At 35.2% G+C, this 23,067-nt stretch overlaps 1 long non-coding RNA gene across 1 annotated transcript in view; it reads right to left on the minus strand.

Annotated features, from left to right (window-relative positions):
* Positions 1 to 2,491: 2,491 nt before the first annotated feature.
* LOC148125456 (uncharacterized) overlaps positions 2,492 to 23,067 on the minus strand; it is a 63,350-nt gene continuing 42,774 nt past the window's right edge. Inside the window, exons 2-4 of the long non-coding RNA XR_015744213.1 lie at positions 11,464 to 11,515; positions 7,055 to 7,111; positions 2,492 to 2,514 (exon numbers count right to left, since the gene is read on the minus strand). This is a non-coding gene — a long non-coding RNA (uncharacterized LOC148125456). The remainder of the gene's footprint in view (positions 2,515 to 7,054; positions 7,112 to 11,463; positions 11,516 to 23,067) is intronic.

The raw sequence follows: 23,067 nt of genomic DNA on the forward strand, positions 1-23,067 counted from the left end.
TCCGAATGTCAATAAGGCCTTGAGTGGCACCCAAGTGCTTGTTTGTTTACCTTCTCCTGAGAAGCAGTGAGCCTATATTGTAGAAGTAGAATTTGTATGCTGACAAGAATGCTTTCTGAATACCTTCACTAAAAAGCTGCATCTTCAGCCAGTGAAGAGAAATTGTACTTTTATTCAATGCACAATTGTCTATTTGAAACAGCTTTTTAATAATTTCTTATTGGAAAGATTTATTATTAGTTTATAATTTTATATTTTTAAAAAATCACTAACCTGCAGAAGCAAAACTATGGTAATAAGTATAATTTAGTTTGTATTTTCTTCATCAAAGTGGCATTTTATTTTGAAACAAATGGATAAAGTAAATATACAGCCAAAGAAATGTGTCATGTTGTAGCATCGTAAGTCTGTAAAATAGTTTTCTTTCAGCACATTTCTTTTCATTCAGAAACACATTGAAAAAAACTAAACCTATTTTAAGAAGGAATATGGCATTGCTAAGTATGAATCAACCATGTATAATAAAAAAGAACATAAGGTGATTAAGATGGCTTTATAGTTGGCCAGTCAATGGCCATCATAAGAATAATGTTTTATTCTGTTTTAAAATATTTCTAATCTTGTGACTGTTGCCAATAGTAAGGCTCAAGTCTATAGAAAATGCATGGGTTCATTTCATAGAAGCTACGAAATGAATCAGATTCCAAACCAATCAAATACAATGTATTAGTGACATTGTGTATGAATAAATGCACCTGAGCAGTTCACAAGGCATATATGATGGAATAGTACCTGTTTGTGTGCCAGAAACTGTTACTGTGAGATATATTGTCTTGCATGCATATATGAAAATACTATGATTAGTTGCCATTTACTTTCCTATCATCCATATATTTGTCAAATCCATTTTCAAAAATCATGCAAGGTAGAATATGAATGAATCCAATAGAAAGCAAAAGATGAAGTACCTTCAATTCTATTTTTACCAGTGGGAGCAATCTTATAGAACAATTGTATCACTTGCTTCTAGACTTTCTAAATCAGAGCCTCTACTAATCCCAGTGCTCTGACAAGCAAACTCTTAAAAGGTGAGGGAAGACAAAATCTTCTTAGCAGGTTATACTGATATTTTAATATCACACAGTTATTTAGGCCAGCTCTTGATTTGTGAACATGGCAGAGAGCCAAAATGGGCTAGGCTTCACATTCTCCTTCAGGTTTTGAGAAGAATTAGTTTAGGAGGCTGATAAGAATGGAAGAATATAAGGTCAGATTTAACTTAATCAGGTCATACTTTAATTCCTAATATACGAAGAGAAAATTGAACATATTCTATGTATCTCAGGAAGACTGAAACTTTTTCAGACTATGGGTTATATTAATTCATTTTATCTATTGCATTTTGATATGTAGGTCATGTAAAATGTATTTAAACAACTAATTCAATGCATTAATTCAATTAAGTAAGTAGAGTTTTATTATTATTAATTGTTGATTCAAAACTCAGAAAGGAGAGGTTGATTTTTTTTAAAAAAGACTAGAAAAATAAAGTGACTACTATGAGCTGATGCTATACTAAATTTTAAAAAATGAAAAAAAGTTCTGTAATATGCAATTTCAAGCTATTTCTCCATTATCTTATTTAAAAAAAAAATCATCATGCCAACTTTACATTGGATTAATTATAATGTTCATGTCAAATCTTTTCTCATTACACCAGTACTGAGGCTTCAGAATTCACATTAAAGAAAGTTCCATATTGAATCATTAATAGGGTTTAAATTGCTGAAAATTATATTTTTTCATAAAGGTTTGTTTAAATTTTAAATGTACTATATATATGTACTATATATAAATGTACTATATATATGACAGGTTTCTATTTCTTATGTAGTTTTGAAATTGTTGATGATTTGTAGTTTGTGGTTTTCACAATTGTACACATGAAGGAAAGCTATATATGAAAAGAAAAACTGGGAAAAATGATCCTTTGTTGTGTAAAAATTGCCCATGTGTCAGGATGCAAAATAAAGGTACAAAAAATTCCACATGAATATTTGGTAGGGAAATCTATTGCACAGTACCCTACTCCTAACCTAGCCTACATAGCTTCACAACACCTAGATAATGCATGTCCTCTTTCAGATGCATATAATATGAATCATGACTTTAACAGCTAACAGCTAAATACAATTAAAATGAAACATGCTCACTTTGATTAAAATAGGAACAATTCTAAACACACTCTAAACTGTACTTTTTAAAATCAGAACCTTCACAAAAGTCAGACAGATGCTATAACTGTGAAATTATTATACCTGGGATTACCTGATCCGCTACAGTGGTTACCTCAAATGTTAGGCAATTTTAGCTGGTCCCAAAACTGTGAAATGTATTCTGGTGTCATTGTCATCTTTTCTTCAGATCAGAAATCTGGAAATTGACTTCAGAGATTGACCAGATGTTTTAATTAACACTGGCAAAACAGAAAGCAGTATGTAGGATTTTTCCCCCCTGAAAACAGAAAACAATGTATATGCAAATTAGAAAATTGTGATTTCCTGTGGATGTCAGAAATTAATTGTTAAATAGTGCATCATCTTCATCAAACCCAGGTCTAAAAACAACAATAACATATTATAACCTGTGTCTATCAACATAAACATTCTAAATTATCCATTTCATGTATTATATATGCAAAATAAAATACTTAAGGGCCAAAAAATGAAACCAGTTTTCCTAAATACTGATTATACAAATGATATAAATATAGCAATGCAAGATTTTGTTAAGTGTAAGAAAGAATTTCTATTTAATGATGAAATGTAATACCACTTTCTCCCCACTTCATACACAGGCGTTATAGATACTGTATACTAGATTTTAATAGCGCTCAGTCCTGTATACCACTTCATAGTGCTTTAGAGCACATTCTAAGCTGTTTACAGAGCCAGCATATTGCCCCCAACAATCTGGGCCCTCATTTTGCAACCTAGAGCCACTCAGGATAAAACTTCTAGCTGAAGGTCGAGTTAGCTGCAATACTGCATTCTAACCACTGAGCCACCACAGCTCTTGATTATAATAATAATTAGATTGTATTTTCTTAAAAAAATTCTTGAGGGATGGCAACAGTGCATCTATCTTTGTACTTCTCTTGGTTTCAAAACCATTGACCATAGTATCTAGATTGGTTGTGGGTATGGATGACATCTTTCTCCTTCTGGAGCTAGTTCTGATTGGTGCTGACAGGGTGAGAGGTTCTGCTTTTTGGGATTCTCTGTGCGGTTTGCTCTTTTTTCTATCCCGTTTCAGAAACTATGGGATGAGCTCATGCTGATAATATCCAGCTTTACAATTCCAGCCTTGTAGGTCCAAATGATGCTATGGAGCTCTTAGTGTATGGGGGTGGGGTGGGGGTTGGGTAAGAAATATCAGGTTTCAGCTCAACCTTAGCAAGACTGAGTGGCTTTGCAGATTTGCCTCTGATTCTGGGTATTTTCCATCCTTTATTCTAGATGGGGTTCACTATCCTTAATGGAACTTGGGTACAAATTGGGAGTCCCAGGATCACCTAGCAGCTTGGCTAAGAAGGTCTTTATGCAACTTTGTGTTGTGGTCTAGTTTTGTCCAGTTCTAGAACCAAAGGCTCTGCTCATAATCACTCACTTCCTAATGGAGTACTGAAATGTGTTTATATGGGACTGCCCTTAAGGAGCATCCAATCACTGCATATGGTGAAGAATATAGTGGAGCACTCAATGAACAGAACGATTTGAGGGACTATTTTTTCACAATTATGTTTACCTGTCCCATTAATTCTGGAGGACAACATGTATTAGGTCCCAGGGATTAGCTTGGTGCTGAAATTACTGGGTTTTTTTCAAAATAATTGCAAAATAATTACAACAGTTCATTTAGTGACCATTCAAAGTTACAATGGCACTGAAAAAAAGTGACTTATGATCATTTTTCACACTTACAACTGTTGCAGCATCCCATTGTCATGAAAGGCCGGGTGAGGAGAAGCGTCCCTTGACGTGAGTGACATGAGTTGGTTACTCCCACCCAGTCACATGACACCAAGCCACCTATTAAGCCTTAGTATCCTACTAAGCCTTGACCAAGAACCGGTTAGTTAAAAAATTGAATCCCACCCCTGATGAAGACTGAATATGGACACAAAAGTTTTTTGTAGTCCTTTATAGATTTTCATTCTATTACCTATGGAAAACTGATTTCTGCATAGTAAAATTAAGTATTAAAGTCCATTTAATATGGCTTTAATATATGCTAGTAAACTATATTATAAATTGCAGCAACACTATATCTGCATCTAGTTTCTAGTTTAGAGATCATTACTTGCATAAAATAGTGTGAGCATGCTTAGAGATTGGTTGTTCTTGAGATTTATTGACCAAATGAAAATAAGGAAAAACTTTCTGACAGTGAGCACTATCAACCAATGGAACAGCTTATGCTCGGAAGTTGTGGGAGCGCCATCACTTGACACTTTCAAGAATAGATTGGACTGCCATTTGTCAGAAATGGTGTACCGCAGTGGTGGTGTTCAAACATTCTTACTACTGGTTCTATGGGCGTGGCTTGGTGGTCATGGCTAGGTGGGCATGGCTTTTTTGCAGCCATCCTCACTCGTTTTGGGGGCCTTCTGGGTCTCAGAGGAGCCTCTGAGGTCCAAAGACATTTTTGCTCCCAGAAGACTCCCCGGGGGCTCAGGAAGAAAAAAAAACCAGAGCATGGGAGGGGCATGCAGCACTCTTCCATGCTCTATTTTGAGACCTTCCTGGCCTCAGAGGAGCCTCTGGGGGACGTTTTTGCTCCCAGAAGGCTCCTTTGGAGTTCAGGAAGGGTAATCGTGGCACAGTGGATGTATGAATAGCTGATTGTCAGGAGGGGAAAAAAAGATCTTAAGGGACAAGCGCCAGGCGGGTGAGGCAAACAAGCATCGAGTGGGCAGGGCAAGCAAGCCAGCAGCTACTAGACAACCAGGTTAGGGGTGTGGCCAGTCAGAACTTACCACAGTTCTGTGACTCATGACAAGTCCTTGCTACTGGTTCGCCCGATCTGGTGCGAATGAGCTGAATATCACCACTGGTGTAGGGTCTTCCGCTTGGGCGGGGGTTGGACTAGATGACTACAAGGTCCCTTCCAACTCTGATTATCTGTTATCTGTTAGTAACTGTTGGTTAATAGAGAAGAAACTAAAGAGATAAAGCTATTATATTGGCAATAGTTTGATAGGGCAATATAATATATGAAAATATAAGCTGATATTCTTTCTTTTGCAAAGGTTTTAGAAGTTTGTCAGATATTAATTTTCTACTTATGTTGCCAAGACTGTTATTTTAAAATATCTTTTCATGTGGCTCAACCATTGGGGGGGGCGAAATTTTTTTAAAAGAAAGGGTTAGGGTTAGGGTTAGGGTTAGGGTTAGCAGTTTGAAAAACATTCCTTTCAAGGCTTTTCTCTCATATTAGTTTGAGATTTTACCAGTCTTAAATTTTAAAAAATAATTTCCAAATCAAGTTTTTGATGCATACTCTAGGGAATTCACAATTTAGGCTTGTGGTGATAAACTGTTCTAAGAGAAGAAGGATTGTTGCTTTTATGCTAATCTCCATTTCTAACCTCACAAATCCAACCTTGCATCCTAGTAGCTAGACAGATAAACACTGGAGAGTGTATCCCTTCCCTATTTTCTGCCTCCTCAGTCCTCTGCACCCAATTGACTGATAGCAAGGCTTGGCAAGCAAGCAGCTATTGACTGCTTTGGCATTGGGGCTGAAATGTCTTAACAATGGAGAATGGTGCGGGCATAACAAGATAGTGACTTGGAGGCCTGTTGGCAAGGTAGGATGCTGGTGGGTGCTGTTGGTCAATGGGTGAGTTTTTTCTTCTTGGAGGGAGAGGACTATTGGTACAAGTTAGAAAGGCAAGTAGGGGCACAGTTTTCTTCATTGTTCACTATTCCCTTTATTCCCATTTCCACCAGCAAATGGCAGGCAATTCTGCAATCAGGTGAGGAGAAGGGGAAGGAGACTTTACAGGGGCTGTCCTCAGAATTATGAAATGAAGGAGAACAAAACAAGACTATATTATATGTGGAAACAAAAATGAGCCAATGGTCATGGGATTGTCTAGTCCTAATTAAAGATAACTGGCTACAGCCAGATTTAAGAAATTGTCCTGATCAAAGTTTTTAAGTTAGAAACAGTCTTCTGATTTCCTGTTTGAGCCTGTTGTTGCTGTGAACTCTGTTGGTATAAATCACTGAACCCCTAATCTTTTGACTGACTGATAAATCTGATTTGGTTCTCTGAACTTTGAACTGGATTTTGATTATTCTTCTGCATGTTCCTTTTAAAAGTCTCACCATTCAAGCAAGTTTTTATTTTTAAGAGACCCTGTTTTATTTACCGTCAGTTCTTCATTTTCTGATTATCTGTTCAGTCTTAAGTAAATTACTATTATTACTTAATAACTGAATTTGCAACCGAAATAGGACAGTAATTATGTAGGTGTATGGATAAATTGTTTTGTTTACAGAACCTACATGTTCACAGGTTGTGTCCTTCAGGAGTAGTCTAACAATTTGTGTTTTAAGTTTGTTCATCTTCTTTGATCCATGTGAATAGGATAATATCCTGTTTTTTATTCATCTCTTCTGAATATATAGCTTTTACCTATCTGTAGCCATTCTTCATTCATCCTCTCTGTTTCTTATCCAAAGCGGCATCTGTCTTTCCCTCCCCACTTGTCCTGTCTTGCCTGCCTACACCTTATCACCCTCATTATCCAGTTGGCTGGACACATACCTTTGGCATAACCTGCAGGCAATTTGTCATCAGAAGCACTCACATCACCCTTTCTATCCCTCAGTCCTTCTGCCAACTCAAAAAAATGGCAGAGGCTTACAGGAAATAAATCCCTGTTCAACACTTTGGCCTAAGCAATATGAAAAATACCAGGAAGAAAAATCAATCAGCTTAGTTTTTGCTATATAACAGAATTCGAAAAGGTAGTTTTACTTACTCTACTAATTTATCAACAGAATGTTGTAGCAGCTGGGGTCAGCCATTAGATACAGATCTTTGTAAGTAATATAGAGAAAGAAATACATACATAAAAATAAGATAGATAAAGTAATCAATGGATGTTGATTCTATGCTGAGACCCTGACCTGTATTTTAAGTGCTAATTATCTGATATACCCAACCCACATATTTGCTCAGATTATTGCATTGAGAGTAAACTGGAATCAAAGCACCCAGTGAATGGATACTTCACAGCTTTTGAAAATCATAGTATTTCAACTTATGACAGCAAAACTAAATTAAGAGAGAAATACCAGGATATACTTGTATTTTTTGAAACTATGTGTAAAAAAAATTGACACATAAAAAGGGACACATTTTAACAACTAAATAATTTATTGCATTTTTTGCTATAAAGTACAATCTTTAGTTTAACTAAACTAAAGATTTCTGCTGTAATAAAACAGAAATAATTAAATAAATGTTAATGTCAAACTTCCAAATCACAACCAAAATATAAACATATAATGTATAAAAATATAATGTATAATGATCAGAAAAAATTGATAATGAGAAAAAATGGTCAAAACTGAATAAATGATATTTTGATAAACTAGATATATTTAATTATATACTTGTGTCTGTCTACAGGTAGTTGAAAAATTCTATTCTATCCATGGATTTCTAGAGAAAATACTTTTAGGATTTAGTTTCAGTCTAAATCTGAAAATCTGGGCAGTCATTTTGAGTTCAGTAGTAAAAGAAAAAATGCACAGTATTAAGTAGGATTTGTTCCAGGCTATAAACTTCATTGAATCGTTTTATGGGGGGGGAAAGGAGCAAAATATGTGAAATTCTATTTTACTTTTTCTTTCCAGGTACTTCAATAAATTCTTAATTGTTCACTGTTCCTGCTGACTGCAGTTATATTAATACTATAACATGTAGCTAAGACAAACAATACTAATACTCTGGAAAAGAAATAGGGATGTCTCAGCACTTGAAATGAACATGCACAAGTGAAAAATAAGAAATTCTCCTTAACACAATTACTCACAGATTTACTACATAAATATAAAAATCAAGAGAGAAAATAAGAAATAAGAAATTCAAAGATTCAGTGGTCTGAGTTACTGTTGTTAATAGTTGTTTAAGCAGGTCTTATAGCTGCTCTGTTACTTTGGCCTACTTGCATACATTGTAATTGATGGGAATTAGTTCTTTCAGAATGTCTATGGAGCTTCTCAGTCATCCAGATCATAATCGTATCAAAGGTACTTTATTTTCTTTTTCCTTTTTCAAAAGGCAGCTGGACTGTTTTTTTGAGGAAAAAGATGTTTCGCTTCTTATCATGGATGAGGCTTCTTAGATGAGAAATAAAGCATCTTCTTCCTCAAAAAATAGTCCAGTTGCCTTTAAAAAAAAAACACCTTTGAGTTCTCCCAGAAGACTCAGAAAAGGAAACAATGTCTTTTTCAGATTACATAATATTTTCATATTATAATAACTAATGTGAGTATTAGATGTATTATAATTACTATAGAAATGTCCATATTCTAAAGATTCTATTATTATGTTCTAAGTATTAAAACAGTATAAATTAATAAAAATAATTCCTTTTACAAAGCATTATGGGTATAATTAGAGAATAATCATACAAATTCATTTTAGAAGGGGAATTTCAATGCATGCAAGAATGATCTAAGTGTAATTTCTAGATATCTTGCATGCTTTGGAATGACTGGATATAGAGATGACTGTGAAATATAACTGTGAAATTTATTCTAAGTGGTAGCTGAGACCAAATAAAAAATACAGTATATAATGATATTGAAATAGACACAATAATAAAAGTTTCCAAATTTAAATATAAATGTGAAGTTCTAAGTCCAAAGTGATCATAAGTACTTAGTAAATATTTTTAAAATAAGGGAGAAGAAAAAGAGAAAACAAAGATAAAGGTACTTTTCAGAACTTCAGTAATAAACCTACTGTGTAATACTAGGTGTAACACATTCTTTTTCAGAAGACTTGCCATTATTTCATAACCACATTAAATATTGTTCCCTAATCAAACTAGTAACTACTTACAACAACATGAGAAGAAGAAAAAGCAGTACCAATTGAAACCTGCTCTCAAAATTAAGGAGATTATAAAACAGGTGTAATGGCTGGGAGACTGGGTTCAGGATGCCAGCACCTTATATTCATCCCTTCAACTTCCTGAAATGAGATCACTGAAATTCAGAAGTAAAATATCCTCAGAAGAGATTTCATTTTGACAAAAAATTCAGCTTGCTGTTTTTGCCTTTGGGAACTGTCTTTTTTTTTAAATTCTACCATGACGACTGAAAGTTTTCTCTAATAGTACAGGTGAAACTCGAAAAATTAGAATATCGTGCAAAAGTTCATTTATTTCAGTAATGCAACTTAAAAAGTGAAACTAATAAATGAGATAGACTCATTACATGCAAAGCAAGATAGTTCAAGCTGTGATTTGTCATAATTGTGATGATTATGGTTTACAGCTCATGAAAACCCCAAATCCACAATCTCAGAAAATTAGAATATTACATGAAATCAATAAAACAAGGATTGTACATAGAACAATATCGGACTTCTGAAAAATATAAGCATGCATATGTACTCAGTACTTGGCTTGGGCCCCTTTTGCAGCAATCACTGCCTCAATGAGGCGTGGCATGGAAGCTATCAGCCTGTGGCACTGCTGAGGTGTTATGGAAGACCAGGATGCTTCAATCGCAGCCTTCAGCTCTTCTGCATTGTTCGGTCTCATGTCTCTCATCTTTCTCTTGCAATGCCCCATGGGTTCAGGTTAGGTGAGTTTGCTGGCCAATCAAGCACAGTAATCCCACGGTCATTGAACCAGGTTTTTGTGCTTTTGGCAGTGTGGGCAGGTGCCAAGTCCTGCTGGAAAATGAAGTCAGCATCCCCATAAAGCTCGTCTGTGGAAGGAAGCTTGTAGTGCTCCAAAATCTCCTGGTAGATGGCTGCATTGGCCCTGGACTTAATGAAGCACAATGGACCAACACCAGCAGATGACATGGCTCAATACAAACTGTGGAAACTTCACACTGGGCTTCAAGCATCTTGCAGTGTGTGCCTCTCCATTCTTCTTCCAGACTCTGGGTCCTCAGTTTCCAAATGAGATGCAAAAGTTGCTCTCATCAGAAAAGAGGACTTTGGACCACTGAGTAACAGACCAGTTCTGTTTTTCTTTAGCTCAGGTAGAACGCTTCTGACGTAGTTTGTTGTTAAGGAGCAGCTTGACAAGAGGAATATGACATTTGAAGCCCATGTCCAGGATCCGTCTGTCTGTGGTGGCTCTTGATGCACTGACTCCAGCCTCAGTCCACTCCTTGTGAAAGTCCCCAACACTTTTGAATGGCCTTTTCCTGACAATCCTCTCCAGGCTGCGGTTATCCCTGCTGCTTGTGCACCTTTTTCATCCACACTTTTCCCTTCCACATAACTTTCTATTAATGTGCTTTGATACAGCACTTTGGGAACATCCAACTTCTTTTGCAATTACTTTTTGAGGCTTTCCTTCCTTATGGAGGGTGTCAATGATGGTTTTCTGCACAACTGTCAGGTCAACAGTCTTTCCCAAAATTGTGATTCCTACTGAACCAGACTGAGAGTCCATTTAAAAGCTCAGGAACCCTTTGCAGGTGTTATGGCTTAATTAGCTGATTAGACTGGGACACTTTGAGCCTAGAATATTGAACCTTTTCACAATATTCTAATTTTCTGAGATTGTGGATTTGGGGTTTTCACGAGCTGTAAGCCATAATCATCACAATTACGACAAATCATGGTTAGAACTATCTTGCTTTGCATGTAATGAGTCTATCTCATATATTAGTTTCACCTTTTAAGTTGCATTACTGAAATAAATGAACTTTTGCATGATATTCTAATTTTTCGAGTTTCACCTGTATGTAACTTTTTGAAGAAAACTTGTATAAATAGTCTTAATAGGTTTGCTTGTAGTTACTGTTCTATCTCTTACCTGCAGCCCAAATGAACAAACTGTAGACCTCCCAACAGAGTTATTTCAATAATTTTTGTCTGAGTTACTTCTTTATATTGGATATAGTGAAAGAATAGAACTTGCTACTTTGATATGTAAGAATGGCCATTATGCTGGACTGCTTCCAAATGTGTTAAAGAAAAATATGCCGCCACTGATGACATCATTCACCGATTGTCATATATTTGTTCCAAGTGTTAGATACAATATATACACCTCTAACAAACAGTTGCTAAGCAATATGAGAGGCACATATCTTGCTCATGGGTTTTCATATGCATTGGTTGGCCAGTGTAGGAACAGAATATTAGAGTAAGTAAAGCTTTGGTCTAAATCAGCATGAAAGATCCTACCCTGTTGTCAAGTTTTCTCAAGTCTCTGTCTTCTGTGTGAATTTCAGCGTTCCTATGATAAAAAGAAGAAAAGGGAAAAAAGTTAATTTTTCTTTTTCTTTAAAATAGTAAGTTTCTTTGCTGAGTCTGCCAACAAAAGTGCCATTTGTGAAGATGCTTTCATAGGAGTCTTTTGATAAACTGCTGTAGATGAGTTTACACAGTGACAAACTGCACCATATGCCTGATGTTGCAGTCTTTCCTACTCACTTGGCTTGCTGCTGTCTCTTTCTTTACCTCTCTGGAATAAAAAATTGCTATAATTCCTGCTGAGTTCTCTAAAAGTGTCTTTCATTCCTACAAACTGTGGAGATGGATAAAAGTGGCTCAAGCAGAAAAATGCAAAGCATCAAGCTTCCTAATGTTTTGCTGTCATGGGTTGTCTTTAATTATTTTGGGAACTTAATAATAAACCTAAAAATATTTATAAAGGTAGAAGCAAGTAAAACAATCAAGGCTACATTCCTTGCATATTTTCTTGAAAGTAAGATCTTATTCAAGCATAACTAATGTGTCTACACTGGTTATCTGCAAAATGACTGCATAAGCATATCATAAGTTTGCATTATAAATTCTGAAATGTTATGCTAGTTACTTGCTTTGAAGTATCTACTTTTGCAAAGACATATCCGGAACCCAGTTGTTATTGTATATGGTAAGGGGGAAGTTCTCTATTGCTGAGATAACTTATGGAAGTCTTCTGCTCATTGGTGCCTTTCCAGTGTACCCAACATAGCTAAGAAATTAACAGAATTGAAATCTTTATATGTAATATGTAGGACATCAGAGTGAATAAAGTTGGTCTATATATTGCCAAGAGAGTTCATTTTATATGTCTTTTTTCCAAGATTTTCTAATCAAAATAATTTCTCAGCTTCTCTAAATCTGTACCAATAGAAGTTTTATATTCTTGAAGATATTCATTCAAAGTTTATAAGAACTATTGTTCTTATTCAAGATGTATAAAGAAAGCAAATATATCTTTAGACAGGGGCTGAGTCTCCATGGATGCTAGAGCATTTTTAATATTTGTCTAAAGTTGACTTTCTTTTCAGTAGGGCTAGTTATTAGATATTAATTAAAAATTAATAATAATGAATTTAAGAAGACCAGAACACACACAGACACACACACAGTTTGAAATTATTGCAAACTCTGTAGTCATGACTAAAGTTTTAATTTTAGAACATTTGCCATTTCTTACTTTCTTTACCATCAACCATTAATGATATTAAGTTCATTTATGAAGCATTCATGTTTTAATACATAGCTTAACTGGCAGAATAATTATTTTAATGACAATGGTATAATCAGAATTGACCTAGTAAAATATTTTAAAAGATTATAATAAAACACCTTGGATATTTTTTCTGAGAACATTTGATAGACAAAATGTATAGAATAAAGTGTCTGTATACATGGAGATGAAACTATATAAACATAGAAATAATTCAAAAATATAGGCAAGAAAAGGTTTTTAAGAACTTTATTGTTTCAGTATAATATTTTATTAGTTAACTAGAGTAATAAAAACATGCAGATCTGTAATATAGATTTTTATTGTTTGAGTAATAAAATGACTAGGCTTGTAGAAAAATTACTTTTTGGATTTTGTGAGCCAAGAGTCATTTTCTTTATAATAATCAAAGAAAGAAACTGTTTATTTACTCAAGAGAATTTCTGATTATCTGTTACCATTTTATCAGGTCGACTGATAATTCCCAGACATTTTTTTTAATAAACCAAAGACCAGTTTATTTACCTTTCGATCTTAACTCATCCTGAGTTCTTAGAATATTGACAATGTATTAAATAATGCTTTTATATACTATAGTCATCGGACTGTCTGGATTGAAAGTGGGGACGAAATAAGGTATGCTGTCCTGTTCTCTCCATCCCACACTGTCCTTCCTTTTCATTCCCAAAAAGTAAAATGGGAAATAAAAAATGGGTAAAACACTTGTAGGAGGGGAGAAAATGGAGTGCTAGTTTAGTTTAGCTGTTTTAATATTAATTTAATATATAACTTCACAATTTTTAAAAAGTCTGTACTTTTTAAGGAAGGTTTCTTAGAAGCATAGTAAAAAAGACTTTTCCCAAAATATAATTATTATACAATTCATTTAAGATTCAGTAAAAGCATTCAACTCTTTCGTTAAAAATCATAAAACAGACAAGACAATAAACCCTGCAGCATAATAATTAAAGTTTGGTCAAACAGTAGAATAAATAAATTCCAGAATTATGAACACAGCATATGTTTAAAATTCTTAGTGATGAATATAGTTTTGCATGCCATAATCTTTTAACCACAACAAATTTAAAATGACATATGGTCATGGCATCGCTACCATCTCTTTCTCAACTCACAGAGAATGCAGCAGAAATGATCCATACTGTTCCAGTTTTAAAGGAATGTTTTCCATCTTTTCGCAACACATTTTGCCATCTGTGGACATAATCTTTGCTAGCATTATGATTGATGACGTGATCAGGGACTAGGCTCTGTCCTAGTACTATTGGCCACTTTACTCTACTATGGTCACATTCCATTACTATTCTTTATGGTTGTTCTGCCTTGGACTGCAGGAGAGATCAGTCTTCTACGGAAGCCCATGTAATATAAGAACAGAAATACAGAAAGACATATGAGCTTTGCCAATGCAATACAGATTTTCAATTTGTCAAAGGTAGCCTTGTTTGATATTCATACTCTTTGCCAGAATCTGTAATTACACCAAAGTCAATAAGTGGCATTTTGATAATGACAACTTGTAAAGTGACAGAGGCCACTAAACAATCATTTGTGTTGCCTATGTGTCATAATGAAAGTAAAAAAGTATTCATATCTGGTGCTTTCTCTATGCTAAAATGGAGTTATATTTTCAGTAAAAAAATCTATACACATTCTTTTCTATAAGAAGAAAATGATTTCTCAGGTTAGTCATTTAACAGCTGGCTCAGTGAGATATAACAATCCTAAGCTCCACTGACTGTCATTGATCACATCTGCTGACTCTGAAATTTTAGCTATCTTCTTCATTACTCTGATCAGATTTTCTATAATGAACTTTCTGATCAGAGTACATTCATGTAAAATATAGGGATTAAAGAAAATGTGCTTCTTCTTTATAGGTTTCTTCTCACTGTTATGAAATTATGTTTTTATGACATTCCTATTATATAGTGTGTGATTCATTGTCTACTTTTGAAATAAACAATCACTAGCCAAACTTCCAAGAGAAAACAATGGTAATTTTATTCTTCATTTTGCAAGGAGAGTGGATCATGCACACACAAGTACAGTGGACATACCCTAAATCATCAATACATTTACCTTATATTTTCTAGACCCATTACAAATTTACCTCTCACCTCTTCTTCATTGGTTTAGTAATAATGATGTCACAACCTATCCTAAGTATCTAAAGTGAATACATTATCTCTGCCCCAATTACATTTACCACTACTCAAATTCTATCTCCCACTGGCTTTATTTACGAATTTCCTTTTATGGTCCTTGTTCCTAGGAGTTGTCTCTAGAGTAACTATCATATCAGTAAATTCTGGTTATGGCTGGTTTCCAGCATAGCAGAGGTCTCTAATCCTAGTTCCTACTTACAATTCTCAAGCTTCAGCCTAGGTTATGATATTAGAAATGCGTACCATATATTTTATTCACAGGCCAACATGTCTTCTTACAATTCTGTAAAAATAATACAATGTTTCCCACAGTAATATCTTCAGTACATATTATTGTACTGAAAAGACAGATTGTTCCTATTTTCAATAAAATGCCCTCTTCTTAAAGTGAAGTTTGTAAAGGAGTGATAAGGCCAAAAGTCTATTGATAAAACTTCTTAGAATTCATTTTGCTTTCGTAAATTGAATTCCACTGAAAATGGTAGTGTTGTGTTTCTCAAATAATATATTTGATTAAATTATCTATACCTATTCTTCAAGTTTTTGAACATATAGAAGAGTTACCTAAACTACTTAAATAGAGAAATGTCAGCTTGGTTCAGAACCTACACAACATATCATGCTTACATGATTATGATATGTATTTTAAGCAAATATTCCAGCAGATAAACAGTTGTAAAACTAAAAACAAAAAAGAAAGAAAATCTATTTTCTTTATACTCAAAGAACAAAATGTTTTTATCAGCTAAAAGAGAAAATAATAGCATAGATCAGTAGAGATTCCCACAGCTGATCCACCTGTTAGAGAAAATATGCCCTTCCAGATTAAACCCAGTTTAAAGAAGGGCATATTTTCTCCAGCAGGTGGATCAGCTGTGGGAATCTCTACCAATCTGTGCTATTATTTTCTCTTTTAGCAGATAAAAAACATTTTGTATGTTGTTGTTTTTTTAAAAAAAATAGGATTCCCACTAGTTGACTAACAAGCAAAAGTCTACAAAATGCTTTTAGCAAGGCCAGGCCTCCTATTAGGCAATGTTGGATAGTTATTCAGGTGACAAATGTCAAGGAATGTATAATGAATAACAAGATGAGAAGGAAGATTCTGAGAAGGCAAAAACTTGTGTGTAAAAATGATGAACTGGTTTAGAAATCAGGAAGAAATAGCAGCAGTTAGAATTTCAAGTGCAAAATCTATATATATCTAGTTTATATATAGATATATATGGGTATGTTTATTTAGAAATAATCTGTTGTGAATTTAACAGGATTGATCCTTACCTAATTTGCACAGAATTGCTGTCTTAGACTGCAGGTCTGAAAAGAGTAAAACTGTCAATCAGTAATATGACATAATTTGCTGTAAATTGAATATAATTATTTAAATTGATTCTGAGTCATATTATGTTTACCTTTTTATTTTTCCTGTCATTCATATAGATTTAAAGTATTTTTCAGACATATCATAATATATAATTTTAATTATTCACTTTTCAAAAATTATGTTATTTCACAATTGTTATTATCTGTTTGTTGCAAATAAAATATTTGGGTAACTTATCTAGAATGTAAAGTGTACAATTAGTAGCCTATGGTTAATACACCATCAATAGTTGTAATAATTGTACAAAGATTTCTTCGCTTTATGCAAAGCAGCAACAAATAACTGATGTTACATGAATTAGAAAAACATTGAATGAATGAATGAATTCTTTAAGTGTAATTAGATACACAAGGAATTTGTCTTGGTGCATATACGGTCAGTGTACATTAAAAAGAAAAGATACATTTGTCAAGAATCATAAGGTATAACACTTAATGATAGTCATAGGGTACAAATAAGCAGTCAAATACTAGGAAACAGTCAATATAAATCGTAAGGTAACAAGGAACAAAGTTACAGTCATACAGTATTGTATTTCTACCTCCTTGCATTATCTTCCTCATGGAAATATCTGTAGCAGATATACAGCACATGCACTATTGGTTCTGTGGGCGTGGCTTGGTGTGTGTGGCAGGGGAAGGATACTGTAAATCTCCAGTCAGAGGTGGCATTTGCCAGTTCTCTGAACTACTCAAAATTTCTTCTACTGGTTCTTCAGAACTGGTCAGAACCTGCTGAATACCACCTCTGTATACTGTTCATGTGTAGATGTTTATTCCTGACATTGTGAAAAAGCATGTGAGGTATCTAGGGACAAAAACCAGATGTATACATAGAGATTTAACTTCTCACAGACATTGCAACTGGTATATTAAATTCCATGTGCAGAACAAGGTCTTGTGTGAAGATTAAATATGGTATTTGATGGTTCTCCAAACTACTCAAAATTTCTGCTACCAGTTCTCCAGAACTCGTCAGAAGCTGCTGAATACCACTTCTGGTACATGCATACTTTAAGCACAAGAATACACTAAGGCAGAAGCTTGTCCACCCCAAGGATGAAACATCCAAACACAAAATGAGCAATGTGCTATACAAATGATACAAACAAAATGTTAACAAGTTATGATATTTATGTAGTTATTTACCAAGCACCAAAATATTTTTACGATCCCCAAGGTATATCACAACCTTTGAACACCACTATTGGAAATTGAAAGTTTAAAAATTTGACACACCCTAAAATGCTGTACAATGCAGTGAGACATGTGCAGATCTGTACATTGCCTCCCGAGTCCTAACTGATCAGCTGGGTCTTTTTTTGTTGTCCTGTAGAGGTGAACAGAGCTGGAAAACAGGTTAGTGGGGTGAGGAGGGAATGGAATTTTGCAGTAACCTTCCCCTGGAGTGGGGAAGGAATGGGGATTTTACAGTATCCTTCCCCTGCCATGCCCACCAAGACATGGTATGCCCACCAAGCCACGCCCACAGAACCAGTAGTAATTTTTTTTTAATCCCACCACTGCACGTGACTGTTTGTTTTGAGAAAGTAGAAAATCTTTTATTTTTAATAGTCGGTTTTCACCAGATATGTGCCAATATGATTTCTGAGCCAAGTTTAGCCTAATCTATACTTGTGCTTTGGTTTGCCTAGATGTAAAAACTTGTTGTCCACAATAAATTTCATGTTGTTGGATAGGGCCAATTGTCAAGTCTGTCAATATATTTTGGATCCTGGGCTTGTATTATGAGCCGCGGTGGCACAGTGGTTAGAGTGCAGTACTGTAGAGTGCAGTGCTTCTGCTGACTGCCAGCTGATTGTAATTTGGCAGTTCAAATTATAACCAGGCTCCAGCTTGACTCAGCCTTCCATCCTTCAGAAGTGGTAAAATGAGGACCCAGATTGTTGGGGCAATATGCTGACTTTGTAAACTGCTTAGAGAGGGCTGTAAAGCACTGTAAAGTGATTTATAAGTCAAAGTGCTATTGCTATTGTATTCTATAGAGTGTTCTATTCCTGCCAGCTTAGTAGCATGTATAAATTTGATGAATTCCCATTCTATTCCCTCATCTAAGCCATTTATGAAGATATTGAACAGTACTGGGCCTAAGACAAAAGCTTGTGGTACCCCATTGCTTCCTTCCTTCCATGTAGATGTAGTACCATTAAGGATTACTCATTTATTATGTTGTGTTACCCAGTTACACATCTATATATTGGTGATGCTGTCTGTCCCACATTTTTCTAGTGTACCAAGAAGTAGGTTGTGGTCTACTTTTTGAATGCCTTGCTGAAGTCTAAGTATACTATTTTCACAGCATGTTGCTGGTCTACTAAGTTGGTCACTCTGTCAAATAATGAAATAAGATTGGTTTGGCATGATCTGTTTTTAACAAATCTGTGCTGGTTACTATTCATAGTTTTATTTTGTTTCTAGATGTTCACAGATCTGTTTTTTAATTATTTTTTCCAGAAACCTCCAGTATTGATGTTAGGCTGATTGGTCTGTAGTTTCCTGGTTTGTCCCCCACCCCACCCCACCACTTTCTTTTTTTTTTTTTTTTGAAGATGGTAACTACATCAGCTCTTTTCCAATTCTCTGGTAGTTTCCTGGTGCTCAAGATTTTTTTAAATACATGCTGCAATGGTTCTGAGACAACATATGCCAACTCCTTCAGGTATATAATCTATCAGGTCCCAGTGATTTATATTCATCAAGGTCAGACAGGTGTTCACTTACTATAGTTTCTTTTTGTGTTAACAAAGTTCAGAGACCACTGATGACCCCAAAATATAGGTGCCTTATATCACCACTACTAGTTAAGTTGTAGCAAAGAATTCTAAAGCCTTGTCCTACGTGTTTTACCCTAATTTTATTATACATTAAAGTTTGAACTGATTTGCGGAATCAACTCATTAGTTATTGACAAGCATCACTGAGAATTATGAGTGGGACTTCAGGCTATAACTATGAATTATAAGATTGAGTGAAAATAGTGAAGGAAAAAAATTAGTAAAAATCCTTTTATTCTGTATTTCTGATCTAACTAAGAGCCTTTGTAGTCTCAGTGAGTTAAAAAATATATAAAGAAGTTTCATGGAATTAGAAGAATAACAGAATTGAAAGTGGCTTTATATACTAAATGTTCCAACCTCATTGAAAGACATTCAGAATTAAACCATTTTCAGCAGAAATATTTCAGGTTTTTGAAAAAAACTAGGCAGTGAAAAATCTACTGTCATCTATAAAATTAGCTCCATTATCCATCTATTGTGAATGATATGCTTACTTGACCCTTGGTAACATTTCTACTCTGGACTGGCCATTCTTTGTATGCGGTTTTTTCTCTAGACAGAACAGAGTTTTGTATTGACATCAAAAGTGTCATGGTAGTTTACTGAACAGCAATCATCTATCAGGTTCTATGCTGTTAAGGAATCCATGAATACTCAAATAAAAGTTTAATATATCATCTTTACTATTTTTTTTCCGAATACACTATTGCATTATTTTCAGTAAAGTGCTTGGAAAAGCAATTTTGTTCTCCCACTACTATTATGCAGTGCTCTTAAAACAAAATATAATCATAAAAAAGTGCTTCCTTCAGAATGGTATGAAGCTGATTTTTCTTATAAAAAAAAACAATTACCACATCATCTTTGAAGTAAAAAACACCTCCAGCCTATTAGTCATTTTCAGACCAGGCTTATAGCTAATGAAACCTTTAAGTAGCTTGACAATAGGCTTTTGTTTGTTTGTTTTTATGACAGTTGCTCTTGACCTTTTATTTTAGTATATTTTCCTAGCATTCAAACGATTATTTGAAAATAGATATTATGGAAATTAAAAAAAATAAAATTCTTAAATGATAAATATGATGAGCTTGAGAGAAAAATGTGTAAACTGATTGGTCTATATTTTGACTGAGATTTGCATTTCAAAATGTTGTAAACTTTTTTTAATGCTTCTATGGGTCAGATAGAACAATATTTGTAAAAGTGACATTGGTACTTTGTTTCCATATCTCTGATTGGATATGCTATATCAAAAGACTCAAAATATTGATTGAGAATATAAAGGAATGGCAGATGTTTTCTTTTCCTTACATATAAGAATGTAGAAGAAACTTTCCTAGATTACACTAGGAATATGTCTTATCCAGCAATATCAAAGTGGCCAAACAGAAGCTTGCATGGAACTTATTTGTAAAATTTCTGCAAAATATTTCAGAACCAAAGTTGGAATGATTACTTCAAGAAAAAATTGGATTTTAAAAGGAAGTGACTATTTCTCTACTTGAATGTAACTAGAAAGTGGTTTTTTGTATGTTTATGATTCACATTTTTATTCAATGTAGTTGATTTATCAATAATTTATCTTTTAGAATTCAGGTACGATTTGCAATTAAGTCTGATAATGAATGGATTTTCATTTCAGAGGCTGCTGTAGCTAACATAGGTCTAAACTGTTCATTCCTGTATTTTGCTGAGGTCGCAGGAGGCAGGATTTTTTCATTTATTTAGATGATTGCTAAACAAGTAGCTTACCCATTCTACAAATTTAATTTACAGTAAAATCAACAGATAAAATATATATGACAAGTACCATTAACAAAACTGGAATTTTAAAAACACTTTTCACTTCCTTCCAAAAGCATTCCCATTTATATTCAAAATTGTCATTGATGGGAGTTCATGTATCTTAAAATGACAGTTCCAGACTTCAGTCAGGCCATAATGAATTCTGAAAGGTTTTTTCAAAATATTCTGTTAGAGAAACTTGATGAGCACCCCGAACAAATAGAGTCAGAAATCCATTAGGAAAGTTGATTGTCATTAATCCTGTACACATCCTCACTTGAAATTTATTAAAGATGGCCAAGTTAAAAAGCATGACCTGGCCGGTGCTAGAGAGGTTACTGAGGACACATTATGCCCCATGTGAGGCGGCACGAATTCTACTGGCAAGACCAAAAAGAGAGAGAAACCATCAGTGAGTTTATCACCAACGTACGAGAAATCGTGACCACGTGTGAGTTCCTAAACATTGATGATGCTATGAGGGACCATCTAGTGCTGGGACTTTGACACCTCACTCTACAAAGCCGGCTACTAGCAAATCCCCAAATCACCTTCCAGGACGCCATAGAAGAAGCAACAGCAACGGAGGCATCCCAATAGTCAGCAGCAGCGATAAAAAAAAGAACAAACCAAATCAAGAAAGGGAAAGCTGCTGCTGTGCACTACAAGGACGTAGAAACCAAATCAGAGGAAGAAGATGGGAAGATGTGCACCAACTCTGCTCAGAATGAAAGGAAGAAACCCAGTAAAGAACAAAAATGCTTTGTGGTGCACTGGGTGCAAAGGGAACCACCCCAGGAGAGAATGCAGGTTGCAGGCTGCCATTGCCAGCAATGTGAGCAAAAGGGACATGGGCCTGCAGGGTATCTCCCTGACCAAGCAATCCAGCCCTGCACAGAATTCCAGAAACTCCCAAGTGGGTGGCTGGAGTAAATTGTTCAGAAGGAACTGATGAGGCAAGAACTCAGTCACCAATAGAGGGGAGATGCACCAAACAATCATAGTGGGACATTCGAGCACTTGCAAATAAAGATTTCTGCAACTATAAGCATCAAAGGGAAACCATGCAAGATGGAGGTTAACTCAGGGTCCTATCTCTTCATCATCTCCTGGGCAACTATCAAGAAATTGGTCCCACAAATAAACAGTGAATGCACTAAAACCACAGAGACTATCAGGGAAAAACTATCAGGGAAACCAAATTCCAGTTTGGGGATCAGTTACTTCAACATAGCCTTCAAAAAATTCAAAGGACAATTATCCCTAACCATAGTAGACTGGGACCGACCTAGTCTGCTGGGATTAGAATGGTTTGAACCCCTGGGACTAGCAGTGATGGGAATCAACTGGATTGACAATAGCCACTTTGAAGACAACCTCTAAAAGACTTCATGGATGTGGTCAATGGACAACTGGGCAAGTATACCAGAACCCCTCACTCTATCCACTATTCAACACTAAAGATTTTCAAAAAGTAAGTAATCTATGGGAAATAGAGTGGGGAGGACTAAGTGGAATCTGGGATGCTAGCAAAGCTGACACAGTCTGTGGAAACCTGGCAGGGTAGGATGGGGGAAGCAATTGTGGCAAGTCCAGGAGAGCATGAGGTATCTCAATGGATTGGGGGAGGGCTTGGATGGCCTGCTTCAGCACTAGGCCCCCCATGCTCTTCCCCACTCTGAGATATCTCGTGTGAATTTAAAGACCAATGCATTTGGTTAACAAATACATTCGGGAAATCAAGAAGTGATCATGGTCATTTAACGTGATTGAATCAAATTAATCCTTGGGTTACAAATGTGATTGGCAGTCTCTATATATAATGAGAGTGAGGGAGGATCTCAGGGAAGTCCCGCCTTAGTGCTTGGCCAAAACAGGTGCCCTTCCAACATGAGTCCCATGTCACACCCACCTTGACCATGCCCACCCAGGCCATGCCTACCATGGCCATGCGCCATGGGCATGCTCTGCCCCCATCGCTCCAAGGTCAAATTCAACCCTGATGTGGCTCTCAATGAAATCGAGTTTGACACCCCTGCATTACATGAACCAGATAACAAATACTGTGCTACCAATGAATATGGTATTACTAATTTCTTTAAAACATTTATAATTTGAACTATTTTATGCTTAATTTCTGGGTCAAATTTTCAATCAGTTTTATTGGAAGCTTATA

This window comes from Pseudonaja textilis, chromosome 6 (assembly GCF_049901715.1).
Source record: "Pseudonaja textilis isolate UNSWEBS1 chromosome 6, rPseTex1.2, whole genome shotgun sequence".
Classification (NCBI taxonomy): Eukaryota; Metazoa; Chordata; class Lepidosauria; order Squamata; family Elapidae; genus Pseudonaja; species Pseudonaja textilis.